The 18817-nt window shown below is 36.4% G+C and overlaps 1 long non-coding RNA gene and 1 pseudogene across 1 annotated transcript; one reads left to right on the forward strand and one right to left on the reverse strand.

Annotated features, from left to right (window-relative positions):
- The first annotated feature begins 14432 nt into the window (after window positions 1–14432).
- LOC145035398 (uncharacterized) lies at window positions 14433–15839 on the forward strand (annotated as a pseudogene).
- Window positions 15840–16994: 1155 nt separating this feature from the next.
- On the reverse strand, window positions 16995–18268 carry LOC145033590 (uncharacterized). Its single transcript, XR_013677613.1, has 3 exons — window positions 18186–18268; window positions 18027–18074; window positions 16995–17327 (listed from the first exon to the last, which is right to left on the reverse strand). It is a non-coding gene; the product is annotated as an uncharacterized LOC145033590 (long non-coding RNA).
- Between the last annotated feature and the right edge of the window lie 549 nt (window positions 18269–18817).

Consider the following 18817-nt stretch of genomic DNA (forward strand, 5'->3'; position numbering starts at 1 on the left):
CCTCATGGTTTCCTTTAGGAAATCTATTGTCACGGAAACCCCTTTGCAGTAATGTCCATCCTGATGAAAATCCTAGATTAGGTCCCTGGTAATAGATGTTGTTTTAGGGACGTAAAGTGAGGATAACGGGAATGGGTAATCGGGTTATTGTTGATTGGTGAAATTAAATATAATTATTTATTGTGGGTTGAAAACCTTATATGCTCACCAGGCTCCCAAGCCCGACCCACTTAGTTTACTTGTATTACAAGTAGTGGCGCGATGGCATAAGATGGATGAATCATCAAGTTATTTTGTTTATTAGACCAGTTGTTATATGTAACTGTTGTATGCTCTATCTTTTGTTGTTTATGCTTTTGTGTCTGTATCGGAACATGACATCCCGAGTTTTGATAATATAATTAAAATACATTTCTTTATGAAATGCTTTGGTAAATCTTATTTTTATCATATTTTGTTTTTGGGAACAAGTTCCACAACTCTTTTAAATCAATGGATTTACTCTGAAATTATTTTAAAAGTAAAAATGAAACTGGTCTTTTCTGGCCTTGATTTTGTGGATGTCATAGTTGGTATCAGAGTATTAGTTTAAGCGAAGTAGGAATTTGTAGGATTTCTAAACTTAAACTTAGAATGCTAAGTGGAGATTGTGAGATGTGTGTCTGTTATATTATATACACGAGAACTAGTATATTTTAGGAACCTTCCTAAAATGCTTTTATGTGCTAAATGTTATATGTTGCCATATATGATATTATTTATTCGGATCTACAGTTTGTTGCCAACCAGATCTGGAAACCTTATGTGTGTAGGATTCTAAGCGTACAATTACGATATTAGAACTAGCATGTAAACGTTTTGGAGTGATATGGAGGATTGTAATATCTATCACGAACGAAGATCTAAATTTCACCTTATTCGGTGTATAGATCAAGAATGGTAAGAACAAGAAGCGGAGTTGGAAATGCAAACGAGAACAGGAATCAACCTCCTATGATTGAACAAGTAGCTGTTGAAGCTGCTGCACCAGAACAGATCACCATGGCTAGAGTGCAAGCCATGATTCGGGCTATGTTAGCCAAACAAAGGGAAGAAATGCGACAGATGTTGCTTGATAATAGGGACGAACCTATCATGCCTATTGAGGAACCTGAATTGATTCCCGAACAATCGTAGGAAGGGAAAAATAGTCGCATTGTGAGTCAAGTTGGGACTCAAGGAGAACGAAGGAATGACCAGGAAAGGGGAAACAACAAGGATGGGCGAATGTATAAGAATTTCTTGGGCACCAAGCCGCCAAGTCTTTCTGGAAGCCCAAAGCCTATTGAGATTATAGATTGGATCTCTAAAATGGAGATGGTATTTGAAAGTTGCGACTGTAACAACAAACAAAAGATTGTCTTTGTAGTTAGACAACTGAAGACCAGAGTCTTGAGCTGGTGGAAGTTGTTGGCAGATACTATGCCACGAGGAGAAGCCCTGAAAATCTCATGGGAAGAGTTATTGGAACAATTAAGGGTGCAGTATTGTTTAGAGATAGATTTGATTGAACTGAACAATGAGTTCCAAAAATTAAATAAGGGGAGAATGAGCATAGACGACTATGCTACTGCATTCATTGAGAAAATGAAGTTATTTATGTACCTAGTGCCAACAGAACTCTCCAAGATTGAGAGGTTTGCTAATGGACTGCCTGCCAACTTTGGCCCGACAGTCAAGATAGCAACCACTCTGAAAACAACTGTTCGTGCAGCTAAGAATATAGAGGCCTAACAGAAGGAAAAGGGTCTGGAAAGGATAGAGGTTGGTGAGAAAAGGAAGTTCGATGGACCCTCGGGGTCCAACAAGAAAAAAAGTTCTCGAAGTCTAGTTCGAGAGGAGGAGGCGAAGCGAAATGGTGCGACAAATGTAACAAGAAGCATCATGGAAAATGTGAGGTAGTGGCCATATGTTTTAAATGTAGAAAGCCAGAACACTATGACAATGAATGCACTCTCACCAAGAAAGGGCGATGTGGTTGCGGTGAGGAGGGTCACATCTTAAGGGATTGTCCAAAAAAGAAGGAGGCAACAAGACCCAACATTCTACCAAAGTCGAAGGCGAGAGCATTCCAGATGACACTGAAAGCTACTAAAGATGAAGCTGATGTCGCTTTAGGTACCTTTCTCGTAAACAAATTGCCTGCCTAAATTTTATTTGATTCTGGAGCCAACTACTCCTTTATTTTTCATGAATTTGGTAGAAAACTAGTTTTGCCTGCTGATAGAATAGATAATGCTTTATTAGTCGAAGTTACTGGTGGAAAGTGTGTACCTATTAGCCATCGTATGAAAAACATCTTAATTGACTTGAATGGGAATAAGTTTCACGAGGAATTATTGTCTATCTAACTAAACGGTTTCGACATCATGTTGGGAATGGATTGGCTTAGCGCCAATGACGCCGAGATATTATGCAAGAAGAAGATAGTTAAAGTAAACCCGCTTGGGAAAGAGTCGTTTATGGTGTACGGAGATAAACGCATAGTAAATTCTGGAATCATTTCATTGATGAAAGCTAGAAAGTGTTTAGCCAAAGGATGTACATCGTATCTAGCATTAGTAATTGATGCTAAGAAAGAGAAGAAGGAGCCGCAGATCATTCCGGTGGTGTGTGATTATCCGGAAGTGTTTCCCGAAGATCTTCCCGGATTACCGCCTGATCGGCAAGTACAATTCCGTATTGACTTGTTACCCGGGACGATGCCAATAGCAAAAGCACCTTACCAACTAGCACCGATGGAGATGAAGGAGCTAATGATGCAACTTCAGGAGTTATTGGACAAAGGTTTCATTAGACCTAGTTTATCGCCCTGGGGAGCTCCGGTGTTATTCATGAAGAAGAAAGATGGAAGTATGAGAATGTGCATCGATTACAGAGAGTTGAACAAGGCAACAATAAAGAATAGATATCCGTTGTCGAGAATTAATGACCTATTCGATCAACTTCAAGGCTCAAGTTATTTTTCAAAGATTGACCTAAGGTCAGGATATCATCAGCTGAAAGTGAAAGAGCAGGATATAGAGAAGACTGCATTCAGAACGCGATATGGAGACTACGGGTTCTTGGTTATGTCGTTTGGACTAACCAATGCTCCAGCAACATTCATGGATTTAATGAACATGGTTTCTAATCCATTTCTAGATAAATCTGTGATAGTATTCATAGATGACATTCTGATTTACTCAAAAAGCCAAGAGGAGCATGGCAGACACTTACGAGAAGTGTTAGAAGTATTGAAGAAGGAGAAGTTGTATGCTAAGTTCTTCAAATGTGATTTTTGGATTCGAGAAGTCCAATTCTTGGGTCACATGGTCAAAAAAGAAGGGATAATGGTTGATCCAGCAAATATTGAAGCTGTGATGAAGTGGGAACAACCGAAAAGTCCCACGTAGATCCGAAGCTTTTTGGGATTAGCCGGATATTACCGAAGGTTTATCCAATACTTTTCTTCGATCGCTATTCCATTAACATATTTGACCCACAAAGGAGCTACTTATGCTTGGAATGATAAGCATGAAGAAGCATTCGAGAAGCTAAAGAAGAAGCTATGTGAGGCACTGATTCTTTCTCTACCCGATGGAGTTGAAGACTTCGCTGTTTATAGCGATGCGTCTGGTGTTGAGTTGCGTTGTGTTTTGAACCAAAGGGAAAAGGTGATCGCATATGCGTCTCGACAATTGAAGGAGCATGAAAAGAACTACCCCACTCACAATTTGGAGCTGGCAACGGTAGTTTTCGCTCTAAAGATATGGAGGAATTACCTCTATGACACGAAGTGCAAATTGTTCACTAATCATAAGAGTCTTCAATATCTCTTTAGTCAGAAAGAATTAAACATGAGGCAACGACGCTGGCTAGAATTACTTAAGGACTATGACTGTGAGATACTTTACCACCCCGATAAAGCTAATGTTGTTGCTGATGCTCTCAGTTGGAAAGTCAATCTTGAAAGAAAAAGGCCAAGAACGTTGGGAATAGAAGTTGTCTCGACAATTATGGAGAGTATAAAGAAAGCTCAAAAAGAAGCTTCTGAGAAAAGGAGGAACGTTTGGGCAAGACGTTGGTGTTCGGTATAAACAGTCATAGACCGAAGGTGTTCCAAGATCGGATTTAGATACCTAAGATAGGAGGAGTCAGAGATCTTCTGATGGAAGAAGCTCACAAGACCATGTACTCAATTCATCATGGTAGCACTAAAATGTATTGGGACTTGAAACCCTACTACTGGTGGCTGACGATGAAGCTTGATGTTGAAAAATATGTGTGCTCGGGTGTGTGACTTATGCGAGAGTAAAGACACAACATCAGAAACCGTATGGGAGTTTAGAACCTTTACCTGTGCCTATGGGTAAGTGGGAAGACATTGCTATGGATTTTGTCAGTAAACTGCCCATAACGAAAAGTGGTCACGACATGATTTGGGTGGTCGTTGATCGATTCACTAAGAGTGTGCATTTCATAGCAGCCAAGGAGAAGTGGTCTATGGGAAAGCTTGCGAATTCTTACGTGAAGGAAATTGTGAGGCTTCACGGTGTTCCATTAACGATTATATTGGATCGTGACAGTCGTTTCACCTCAAGGTTTTGGAAAAGTCTACAAGAGGAAATGGGTACCAAGTTGTGTTTAAGTACAGCTTACCATCCACAGACTGATGGTCAGAGTGAACGAACGATACAAACACTTGAAGATATGCTGAGGGCATGTACTATGGAATTCCTAGGTAATTGGGATGAATATTTACCTTTGGTAGAATTTTCCTACAATAATAGTTTCCACTCGAGGATAAAGATGGCACCTTATCAAGCTCTGTACGGACAGAAGTGTCATACGCCATCTTGTTGGCTTGAGGCTGGGGAAAAGCAGTTTATGAGACCCGAAATGGTCCATTAGACTACTGAAAAGCTGAAAAAAATCAGGGAAAGAATGTTAGAAGCTCAGGATCGTCAAAAGAGTTATGATGACAAGAAAAGAAGACCGATGACTTTTGAAGTTGGAGATTCGGTTTTGCTTAAAGTATTTCCGTGGAAGGGACTTATAAGATTTGTTAAAAGGGGAAAGTTGAGTCTAAGGTTTATTGGACCATTTAAAGTTCTTCAGAGGGTTGGGAACCAAGATTACAAGCTTGAATTACCCGAAGAACTGAATGGTATTCATAACACTTTTCATGTGTGTTATTTGAGGAAGTTCATAGGAGAAGTTCCCGACATGATTCCACTTTTGGAGCTGAGAATTGATGAAAACAAGAGGTTAATTGAAGAACCACAGGCAATCGTTGATCGAAAGATTAAGAAGTTATGACGCAAGATGTTCGAGTTAGTGCTTGTCCATTGGAAACATACAAATGGGACAAATCTCACCTGGGAGACGTAGAGTGACTTGATGAGTCACTATCCGCATTTGTTTGTTGATGTGTGATTCCGGGGACGGAATCATTCTAATGTGGAGAGAATTGTAACGCCCGTGTTTCTGGGCTTGTCATTAATAGCAATGTAATAGTCTAGGTTATCCTTTGTAACCCATTTTGAAATAATACGAATGTATTATTTGAGTATTATGTGTTTTGTGCTTAATTGTGTGACTTAAATGAATTAATGATAAAAATATGAGTTAAAATGAAATATTAGATAAGCCCGATATCGATACATGAAGACGTAGTGGTCATAACGAGCTTTCTGAATATATATAGAATGTCGAAATCCGAGTTATAACGAAGAAGTTATGACCTGTCGAAGTTTCGCGATAGAACCGGTACGACACAATGCGACGTAAATAGTGAATTTACGATAGAGCGATATTTAGCCTTAGTGATCTAAAAAAAATTCGTAGAATATGTTAAACTGAGAGTGTGCATAAAAAGAACGCCCAAATCTGAATTCATATGAGGAAGTTATGATTTTTCGAAGTTTCGACTTAGCAGTATGCAGCCCGAATCCCGTATGTGGTCAAGATCAGCGTACGTACCTGGCGCATATGCATGCGGAATGGATTTCTTGGGCTTTTGGGCCTTAGAAGATTAGACCTGGACTTTTGGGCCCCATAGCCCACTGTAAAGCATATGTTTGGACCTGGGAATCTGGAGTTAGAAGCATTGGGCCCTTGGGCTATGTTGGGCCATTTGGATTATTTTGTTTTGAGCTAAAGACTTAGCAGAATTTAGGAAAACGCCCATTAGAAGAGTTGGGCCCAATTTGGAAAATTGGGCCATCTGTAGACCTTTGGGAAGTCTAGATGGGCCAAGGGTGTGTTGAATGCAATATGCTAGAGTGGGGTCGTTTGAATGTTATCAAATTGGACCAAGGGGTAAAATGGTCATTTTACCCCAAGTAATGTTATAGACTCTAATTAAGTGTTATGTGTCTTTGATAGCCAGAAGCCATCGGAGCAGCTGTTAGAGATTTTGTCCGCGAGATTTGACACACAGTTTACGAGGTGAGTTACCTTCCAGTAGCAGTGGGTTTAAGGCCACAATGCCGGCCCACCAGTAGGAGTTGTATGTTAGATGAGTGTCTTTGTGATATTCATCTTGCTGTTCTACTACCTGAAATGTTTATATGCTAGTTTGGTATGCTTTATGCGGTAGTAGTAGTAAGAGGGGAATAATCCCTAAGTTCGGTTGTTAGGACCGAGGGGTAGGTCGGACACCCCGGTATGTCTGATAGGGGTAGGCTGAGCACCCCGGTATGCCTGACAGTATGTGTTATTGTATGTGCGGTATGATGGGGGAACTCACTAAGCTTTGTGCTTACAGTTTTCAGTTTGTTTTAGGTACCTCTTTTTAGGTACCTCTTCAGCAAGAGGGAAGGAGCTAGCGCGGTAGTTGCACATCACACTCACACAGGATTCCGCATTTTAGATATATGGGATTATACTATGATTTTATTACTACGTATGATACGAGATATGTATAATGGTTTATGGACTTATTTTAATATCGACAATGTTTTCAGTAAAATATTTTATAATCAACTTAATTGAAAAATGAAATTTTTGGACTTGAAATTTGGGATGTTACAAGAGGGTAGTGTGAAAGATGGACTGAGTCCATCTGCGAACATACAAGTCGCTAAAGCACATATGGACAAGTAAAATCACAGATGGACTGAGTCCATCTGCGATTTTGGTGGCCATTTTTGTAATTTGAGTTTTTTTTTTGCCTATTTTCCACAAAGTAATTAAGGGATTAGACTATATTTGTAACTAAGTAATTTAATATTGTAACACCCACAAAAATCATGTCAAATTTAAACTTTTAAAAACATTTCAGAACCATTAATTATTACAAAACTTGTTTTCAAAATGTATAATATTAGAGTATCCCAAAAACATAAACATAAATATGAGGAGTTGTACGATCACGCATTTGCCTTCCTGCGATCACCTGATTGACCCGAAACAATAAACTAAAACTGTAAGCCCGAGGCTTAGTGAGTTCCTCCAAAATACTGATACATTGCACATAACACATACACAAATAACAACATGTATTGGGTCCACAACTTTACAAACTGGATTACCCCTGGGGACACAGTGTGTCTGGATTGCCTTCCGGACCCACAACTCACATCTGGATTGCCACCGAGCCCACAGTACGAGTCTGGTATGCCCCGCCTGGCCCTCAACTCGTATCTAGAATGCTCCCAATCCCTCAGTATGAGTCCGACATGCCCCACCCGACCCTCAGCTCGTAACTAGAATGCTCCCGAGTCCTCAGTATGAGTCTGATATGCCCCGCCCGACCCTCAACTTAGTCCTTAGTATGAGTCTGGTATGCCCTACCGACCCTTAGCTCATATCTGGAATACTCTAGGGTTTGTTGGCTACCGCACGGAGCAATACAACCTCACCCCAACCCACATACTATCTTGACATATAACACAACTAATGTGTATACATATAATCACATAATAATACAGGTAGTCCTACAGATCTACCTAACTGGCATAGTAACTAGCATGCAACACTAACTTATACTTAACGCATTACCAATTGCTAGGATATCATATCCAATGGGTTGGCCTTTGTTCCTTAGACCCCTTAGTATAGTGAAGGTAACTCGCCTCGCAAGTAGTGCCGAAGTACTAAAAATCTCTAACCGCTGTCTCACTGGAAATCCCGAACTATTAGATAATAAATACCAAGTTAATACACAAAATAACAGTCTTGACTAAGGGTTCACACAATCCATCATGTCCTTTCTCTTTATTGGGCCTAGGCCTAATGCTAAATCTATAATCGTGAAAGTCCTTATGCAAAACCAATTGTTGTCCCAATTTACCAAATTGGGCCCAACACCCTAAGTGGGCCTCATTCCAAGCACTATATTCAAAACTGGCCCAAAAACACCATATTCATAAACTCTAACAAAGGCCCAAATCCAACCGGTCCATAAAAAGCCCAAATCCCGAAGCCTAATTGTTAAAATCCCAACAGAGGATGTACACGGGGCATACTCCTCTGGTACGTTGGGCGTACTCGTCCTAATGTTGACCACCATCGGGGTGGTTGACCCAGTACGCTGGGTGTACTGGATTTACACTGGACGTACATAATGATTTGCTAAAACCTTAATAATTGCTTAATGGCTTAAGCTCTTAAGCCTAAAATTCAGATCCAATGACCAAATATGCTTAGGACCCATAAAGTCACGAACTATATCACTTTAAACGTCCAGAAAGCTCTTAATACTTGGTCTTAATCCATTAAGACCTTCCTACTCCATGCATGAGACATCTTAAGCCATTGGGACCTCATTTTTATCACTCAGAACCTCTTCAAGAGTATAGAAGGACAATTTATTTCGTCCAAATCACATCATGCACCATGTTGGGACTTTTGGGACAAAAAATGGTTCCTTAAAGCTAGAATAGCAAGATCTACAAAATGCATGTATAAAGTTTGAAGCTTTTTCCCTTATGGATCATCTAGGGCACCAACAAATTTCATATCTACAATATTGATCTTCTTCTCCAACGCCTTGATGTAACACCTTCTTCTCAAAACACTCAAAGTACACTCTATAAGCTCTCACGCTCAAGGAAATGGCCAGGGTTTGGGGGAAACAGTTCTAAACAATGGAGGCTGGGGTAAGGAAGGGTTATGAGCTCATAAGGTTGCTTATATATCCCCCAAACCCTAAATATTAGGGTTTCATCCTGACATAACTACGCCCAGCGTACTAAGGCGGACCTTAGTACGCTTAGCGTACTCTTTTGTACGCTCAACGTACTCCTTCATGACCCAAGGTTGCAACTTTGGCCCTTATACTTATCTTGGCTCTATACTTCCAACCCCAAGGACTACAAATGACCAAATAAATATAGTAGAAAGGGTTCGGAAATACCTGCAAAATCTCGGGATGTTACAAATATCATAATTGACTAGAAATAAGATGTTAAAGAATAAATATTTTAGACTGAAAGGTATGGGCAACACATAAATGCATTATTATGGAATTGCAGCGGCGTGGCAACGAGTGAACACCGCCCCAACCTTTTGTTTTTGCATGTTACGCTGCTGTCCGCGGTGACGGTAACGAAGGGAAACGATAATATTTCCGAAAGTTAAGCGCTTTTGACCATTTTCAAATGATTAGTTTGAATATTATTTTTACCTATAAATACATATAAAACACCTAATTTTTTTTTATCACCATTCTATTTTCTTTCTCACTATTTCATAAACTTTCAAAAAAAAAATTAAAAAATGGATCCATTCGACCTGTCTAACGATGATGATGTTGAGGATGATATATTCATCTCTATGATGTTTGAGTATTGCACGAACATGCTACTACACCCAAATCCAACTCCTCTATTAACCACACATGCAACGTTGAACATAGATTGTGAAGAATGGTGCATACATCTAGTTCATGATTATTTTGCGGATAATTGTGTTTACTAGCCACGCGATTTCAAAAGAAGGTATCGTTTGCATAATTTTTTTTTATTTCGGATAGCCAACACCTTAGAAAGCAGGTGTTGTTTCTTTCAAATACAACTTTTACATAAGATCCACTCTCGCTAGTCTAATTTAAATACACTGTTTTACATAATAAATATACATTTATATATGAATTTTTCCAATGAGATATGATGCTAGAGGTAAGAAAGGATTCACATGGTTGCAGAACTATGTTGCCGCAATTAAGCTTATGGCAATAGGGGAGTCGCCTGATTCAATTGACGATTATATGAAAACGTCTGAGAGAACTGCAAGAGAAAGTTTGTATAGATTTGCGAACGTGTTATCGAAACCTTCAACGACGTTTATTTGCGCAAACCTTCGTTGAATGATATACAACAACTATATGTGACGCATGAAAAAGACATTGCTTTCGGGTATGATTGGAAGTGTTGATTGCACGCATTGGTTATGGAGAAATTGTCACATGGCATGGAATGGCCAGTATGCAAGTGGTCACAATGGAACACCTTCGTTAGTATTAGAGGTTGTTGCTTCCCTGTATTTATGGATTTGACATGCTTTTTTCGGGCTTGCAGATTCGAACAACGACATGAACGTTCTTGATCAGTCACCAATATTCAAACATATGTTTTCAGGAAAGGCACAGGATGCTCCTTTCAGATGAATAGAAATGAATATGGGTTTGGATATTACCTTACAGATGGAATATATCCAGCATATTCTACATTCATGAAGGCATTTCGACACATAGTGGAACCAAGAGACAAAATTTCAAGAGAAAATAAAAAAAAGGAGCACGTAAGGATGTGGAACATGCTTTTGGAATTCTAAAGTTGAAATGACACGTAGTTGAACATGCGACACGACCATATCAGTTAGATGTTCTACAAGATACTATAAATGCATGTATGATAATGCATAATATGATGCTTGAAGATAAATGATGAAGTATTGCGGAGTGTTCGGCTTCAGAGCCCAAACACATGCAATTTCAACCCAGAACAACAGAATATTTACATAGGATTGTTGATATCCAAGACGCATGAAAACGCAACCAGCTTCGAGAAGATTTGATTTATTACATGTAAGATGGAAATAGGGATGAGCAATATGTCCCAAATCCTGATCCCGTACCGCTACCGTACCTGAACCGGTACCGAACTGTAGCGAACTTAAAAATATGGGACGATACATGGTACTTCAAATACATGAAATTCGGGAATCGGTACCGTCGGTACCGATACTAGTACCGAAAACCAGTACCATTCTCGGTACCGATATCTATGATGTTAATTCGGTTCGGTACTCGGGATTGACTTTCGATCAAATTCGACATTCGAGAAATCAGAAACGGGACGGGTCGGTACCAGTTCCGTCCCACGCTCATCCCTAGATGGAAATAAAGATGAATAATTTAGGGGAAAAAATGTAAATTTTTTCCTTTTAAATGTCATTTTTTTGTAATGTTTTTTTTTTATATTTTTAAATGTTATGTAGAATTAAAAATTTTAAGTTTTATTTAAGTAACATGTTTTATTCAACTAATTTTGTTTTTATAAATTTTAAAAATTAAATCGAAAAAAAAGAATGATGACATGGAAAAATTAAGGGTGTCATAACATGTTGTCAATTTTCTCACTCGGTGTTATAACACCATGGGATGACATGACATATGAGGTGACAACTTTTAGGTGTGATAATACCTCTTAACTAGTTGCTCACACCCACTAGCCAGAAAAGGGAGGAAGCAACTAAATTGAAGGTTCCGCTCGCAGATCACTTCGTGAGCTCATTTAGTAAACACTGAGTGTGCGCCCTTTAGAGAAGATATAAGGGAGAGTTTTACACCAACTCGTAAGTCAAGTACGGAACGAGCCTTGGCTACGAAGCAGAGCAACGTCGTCTTGCTGGCTTCTAGCATTGGATTGTAGGCATGACATGAATAAATGGTTATTTGAATTGTAATTATATAATTATTTTAATTGAATGTCACATCAAATTTCAAATGAGTAGAATTGACTATCCGGCATAGACTCAATCCTTCATTATGTTAGCTTCTATTTTGCAATATTTTATAGTTTATGCTTTTGCCAGCTTTCAGTTAGGGCATCTTTAGTAGTTTATAAATTTACTAGTTTATAATGCATGATAACCACAAATTATAAAATTAATTAAATTTTCATAATAAAAATTTATAATTATTAATCAATTCTTTTAATTAAATTATTAATTAAAAAATATATCAAAATTTTAAAGTTATTATAACTTCAAATTTAACATATAATTAGAAAATGTAAAGTTGACTTTTGAATGAGTTGCCTAATATATTTAGAGGGTGTTTGGCCTGCCTTTTAAAATGACTTTTACTTTATCTTTTGGAAAAAATCCAAAAAGATGTTTGGTAAGGTAAAAATGACTTTTATAAATGACTTTTTCCATAGAGTATTTTGAGACTTTTTGAAAAGTCACGTATACCTGACTTTTCCTAACTTTTCAGTAGCTAAAAATTAGAAATTACCAATATACCCTTATCTACCGTAATTAACGTCATTCACCTTTATTCACAGTTTCTTTTTGTTCTCTCTCCTTACGCACTCCCTCTCGCATCTCGACCTGCAACAAACACCGGCGACGCCGGCGACCTGCAACACCGGCGACACCGTGCCCCGCGATCAGGTTTGTTTCTTTTCAATTTGATTTCCGATCTCAGATGTGATTTCCGATCTCAGATGTTGCAATCTCTTCCTGTCTATTTCCGATTTCCAATTGATTTCTGATCTATGATGTTACATTTGATTTCCAATTTCCGATTTCCATTTGATTTCCGATTTCTGAAATTGATATTATGTAATTGAGTTGCTGTGAAAATGATGTGCTGTGAAATGCGCTCCTCCCGATTTCGAATTTTCCATGAACTATTCTTCTCTCTAGCCTCTGAAATAATTGATATGTTGTGAAATTGATTTGCTGTGAAATGTGCTCCTGATTTATGAAATATGTGATTTGTTCTTCAATGTGATTTGTTCTTCCTGATTTCTGAAATATGCTGTCAAATAGTGATTATTTTTTGAACTTGATGAAAAATGAATTAACAATTAATGAAATATGAAGCTGATGAAATTTTTTGTTCATGGATTATATTTGTGTTAACAAATGACTGTTTTGTGAAATTGATATGTTGTGATAATCTATTTTTTCTATTTTGATTAGAATTTTGATAAAATAATGAAATCATTTAGAAAGGTTAATGAAATTGGTTTGTTGCTTAAATGTTAATACTATATGTATTCACAGATAATGGATGAAAACAACACTACAATTGTTGATTGTGAAACATCTTTAAAAATGAAAAAACCAAAATTTGGGTGGGATAATCGTAGCTTCATGGTGTTTGTTGATTCGTGCTTGATTGAAAAAAAAAGCCCGTAAACCCACTTCCTCCTTTGATAAAATTGGGTGGGAAAATATACAAAGACGTATTAAGGAGAAAACAGGTTATAGCCTTGAAAAAAACAACTAACAAACAAATGGGAGAACATGAAAAAAGAGTGGAAGCTTTATGACCGCTTAATGAGGCTTGAAACCGGACTCGGTGGGACGAGAAGCCTAGTAGATGCGTCCCCCGAGTGGTGGGAGGAGAAAATAAGGGTATGATTACTATTTTTTTTAAATTATTTTAAGTTATGATTGCATATAGATTGAATATATTTGATTTACAATATCTTTTTGTCTTGTAGGAGAATAAAGATTATGCCAAATTTAGGAACACATATTTGAGCATATTTGATGAGAAATATGCTATTTTGTTTCGGGATTCTGTTGCCGTTGGAGATCAGACTATGACTCCATTACAATTTCAAAACAATAGCAATCCAAATGAAGAAAATATGGAGGGCAAAGGAGATAGTGATGAAATCAATTTAGATGATGATGAGCCTCTTTTTACTAGTCTCCATGAAAGTAGTTCAAGTAAAAGGAAGAGGTCTAAGTCTGTTTCCAACAACCGTCCAACCAAGAGTAAAAATTCAATTTATGAAGAAAAAGTTGATGCTTTATTGGATGCCATATCATCAAAATGCACACAAACTTATCCACACAATAATCCGTCCCCAACAATAGCAGATTGCATGGCCATTGTCATCAAGTTCCCCGATTTTCGTGAAGGGTCCAACAATTTTTCACAAGCCTTGTTTGTCTTCACCAAAAAGCAAAACCGTGAAGCTTTTATGTTCCCAACAACCGACGAAGCCAAGATGGAGTTTCTTAAGCTACTTATGAAATAATGATTTAGCCATATGTGTTATGCTTTGACATTTATGTGTTATCCTTTGATAATATGTGATATGCTTTGACATTATGTGTTGTCCTTTGACATTATGTATTTGACATTTTATATTATGTGTTATTGTTTGACTTTATGTTATGTGTTAATGGTTGACATCATTTTATTTGTATTATGTAGGATGGATAGTGATGATTCTAATTCATCGAATGATAATGAAGAATGTGTAATGGAAGAAGATAGAGAATTTGAAATGTTATGTGGATTAGCTTTGAAAGGGATAATACTCGCTCGTAACTTACGTACACCATGTCACACTTCAGATCGCACAGGGCACATGTTTATTATAGAAGTACTAAATGGCCATCCTAGACGTTGTTATGAGATGTTTAGACTCAACGTACCGGTTTTTAGACAGTTATGCTTAGATCTTGCTACAAATTACGGGTTACAACAAACCCGAAAAGTATCTATAGAGGAGTCTGTAGGAATATTCTTGATGACTTTGGCGCATGGGTGTAGCAACAGATTTGTGCAAGAATTTTTTAATCATTCAGGGGAAACGATTCACATGCATTTCCATACAGTTTTGGAAGCCGTGCTAAAACTGAGTGCCGACATCATCTAGCCAGACGCAAACTATAATGATGATGTTCCCGAATATATATTAAATAACCCTCGGTATTATCCAATGTTCAAGGTATTATCCAATGTTTATTTTCTTGGTAGTAAAACTTTAACAAATAATTTATTTATGATATATTTTTGAATTTGAAGGATTGCATTGGTGCTATAGATGGGACACACGTTAGGGCATCGGTTCCACAAAAAGATGAAGTGAAGTACATTGGTTGAATGGGATATGCAACACAAAATATAATGGTTGTTTGTGATTTTAACATGTGCTTTACATTTTTTTGGGTCAGTTAGGAGGGGACTACACACGATACAAGAATTTTCAATGAAGCCTTACAGAGACCAGATCTTAATTTTCCCTATCCAACGGGTGGTTAGTATTTTTTTTTTTTTTTGGAATACAAGTTTTATGTTTTTACTACTTGTTTGAAACGAATAATAAATGTTTGTTTTATTTACAGATAAATATTACGTTGTTGATGCTGGATATCCAAATATGAGAGAGTATCTTGCTCCATACAAAGACTCAAATATTCGTTATCATTTACCAGATTTTCGACGTGGACACACGACTGCTATTCGTGAACCTCGTGGACCGAAAGAGAAATTTAATTATCTCCATTCATCATTGCGAAATATCATTGAACGAACTTTTGGAGTGTGGAAAGCTAGGTGGGCGTTATTAAGAGACATGCATGTTAATTACAAGTACAAGAACCAAGTGAAAATTATGATAGCATCGATGGCGATCCATAACTACATTAGAAAGGTTGGTAGGTTTGATGAAGCGTTTAATAGGGCACAACAAGAATCCTACAATCCCGTACGAGGTGATACCGGCATTGATGTTTATGAAGAAGGTCCAAGTACACGTCGCACAAACAATGATGATTTATATATGGCAACGGGACAGGATATTATTGCACAAGATATAATCACATTACGTAGATGAATGTAATATTATCTATGATATTTTTTATGAATTATTTACAATTTGTATGAACGTAATTTTAATATTGTCATGGTCTAATCCAAAAAATTAGAAATATTTTAATTTGTGTGAACGTAATTTATATTTTACATTTGTATGAACGTAATTCTAATATTGTCATGGTCTAATACAAAAAGTCATCTTATGAATTATTTATAATTTGTATGAACGTGCTAATTTTAATATTTCATGGTATAATCTAAAAAATTAGAAATATTTTAAAAGAAATTTATATTTTATATTTTCTAATAAAATGTTTATAAAATTATAATATGTGTTTAAAAAATTTTTTAAGTATAAAATAATATATGTAAAGTAGTAAATCAATGTAAATATGTAAACATGTCCTTTTTTATCATTTTACATATAAAAGTTAAACCAAACACTTTAACTTTTGATTTTTCTCTTCAAAAGCTAATTCAAACATATTTTAAAAAATAACTTTTCTAAAAAGTCATTTTCCAAAAAGTTATTTTACAAAAATGATTTTTGCCCCACAAAAGCTAAATCAAACACCCTTTTACATGACACATGACATAATATTAATGAGGAGTTGTATTAGAGTGATACTTGACAAAACGAGATTAAAAGTATTCATTTGTTAGAATAAGTATCCATAGTTCTAAAAAATGAAAACTTAAGCCACGTTAATGGTGGTTTTTAATTGGATCATTAACAGATAATAATGTATTAATACACAATAGTTACTTAGAGATTCTCTCAACAGATTCCCAGAACTTCGAAACTTTAAAGAGAGTTCAATGTCAGTTGAAATTGGGCCTAATATGTCAAATTGGGCGCTCAGTCAGCCCATAGAACACATATGGACAATTTATAAAAGCAAAATCTTATGTCCATGACCTATGTAAATTCCTTCTAATAGTTATTCAATAGCGGTAGCCTAGTAGAAAACCGGTTTCAGTAAAGAAAACCGAAATTAAATCCAAACCAGTTCGCCTGAAAGTCAGATTTTCAAAACAGGTCAGGTTTGGTCTGATCTGTTTATGACCAATTTTGAAATATATAACATAAAACATGGTCGGAACTGGTTTTTATCAAAACCGGTTTATACCCGATTTCCAGATATAGTAGAAAAAATTACACATAAACAAAAAATTTTAAATTTTAAATTGGTTCCGTAGCCTCTAACTATTATTAAGAGTATAAGGTATAGGTCATATTGCATCTCGTTGTTGCTGAGGTGGAGCATCCTCAATGCCATTAAGAAGCATCAACACCACCCTCTTCTTGTTGAATCTAGTTGTGTTGCTTCTTGTTGTGACCATGACTAAATGCAACGTGATTTTCTATTGATCGCCCAAATTCTTTCTCTCTATCTCTCTCCTCTTAACATGGTGTTATAACCCCATGAACACCACACTCTCTTCTTATTGCTTCTTATCATAATACCACTTTAAGTTGCCCATACCATATGCTCTAAAAGAAAACCTATAATTAATCAATGAATCAATCATGACTTTTTATTGTATTCCAATCATTTGTTTTCCACCTTTAGATTTCATACATCATTATTGACCAATATTTTGGACAAACACAATTGCAATTAATTATGGAATCGTTAAATCCAGTCATTATATTATTTATTGGAAGCAAATTAATTCATTTATATTCAAGATCTCAGTTTCTCCATTTGGCAAAAAACGTCTCTCCTTTATTTTAGTTTATAATGATTAACTAAGATTAATATATACATTGGAATATCTGATTGACGCTTCTTTATGTGTAGATATCTGATATAACATAAGTATACAATTGTTAATTTAAACTAATCATGCAAAAATGTTTCGAAGATACGACCATTGTTTAAATTGTTATCATTACGTGTGTATATATATATATATATGTATGTATGTATGTATGTATGTGCATGCATGTGTACGTGTGTATGTGTACGTGCGCGCTCGCACTAATATTGATTCTTGTAATTGTGATTTACACGGTATAGACAATATCAACACCAATTTTTTTTGTTTTAATTTTGATAAGCTTTTCTTTTCATTTAAAAATACTTATTATATGTGTTAATATGTCTATAAAGCCTGAAAGAAAACTCTAAGTAAAATCATGGTTATAAATAATAATTACTTAAAATTTACATCAAGACACATTCAAACGATAAACACTTACAACACGTGAAAATGCTTCAACATCATCAACTAAGTTGTTGGGTAGAAACTACACAAAAAAAAAGTCAAAATGTTGAAAAAAACTAAAAGATTAACATTTTTAGCGTTTATTAGAAGATAAGATAGTATATAATTGATAATAGTAATATAGAGTGAGTACCTTCTTTGCCAACTTTCTCTATAGCTTTCTCTACACGCACACACACACACACACACTCTCTCTCTCTCTTCTTTGAATTTTTCTTTGTTTATAGATGATAACTGAATGATCGTTTATTGTTTATATAATCTCACTGTCACGAAAAATGCATGCAAAACATATGTTGCTTCCATCATGCTGATTATATCTACAAATTTTATTCGTACGGGAAAGAATGAAAGAAGCATGACAATTTCCAGATGTTATTTTGCCACATTTAATAAACATTTGAATGAAAGCACATTGATATATTTTGGTTAGGGAAGATGAAGTCGTGGTAAAATGGGGAGGTACCATTGGTACCTCCAAGACAATACTCCCTCTTGAGTGGGTTATTTATATAGCTTCACTAACCCGCTTCATCCTCTATCTCTCCCTCTCTCTTTCTTTCTTTCTTTCTTTCTCTCCCTCTCTCTCACACACACACACACACATACCATGTGTTTAAAAACTTGTACCTTAGTTGTTTTGTATTTTTTTTAATTGAGTAGATTGAATGGGTTGGAAAATGTAAGGCTTCCATGTATTGTGGGTCAGGAAAGATGTAAGAGAGAGAATATAGAAAAGCTAATGTGACAGCGGGTTGAATGGGT

This window comes from Lactuca saligna, chromosome 3 (genome assembly GCF_052625555.1).
Source record: "Lactuca saligna cultivar CGN05327 chromosome 3, ASM5262555v1, whole genome shotgun sequence".
NCBI classification, from domain to species: domain Eukaryota; kingdom Viridiplantae; phylum Streptophyta; class Magnoliopsida; order Asterales; family Asteraceae; genus Lactuca; species Lactuca saligna.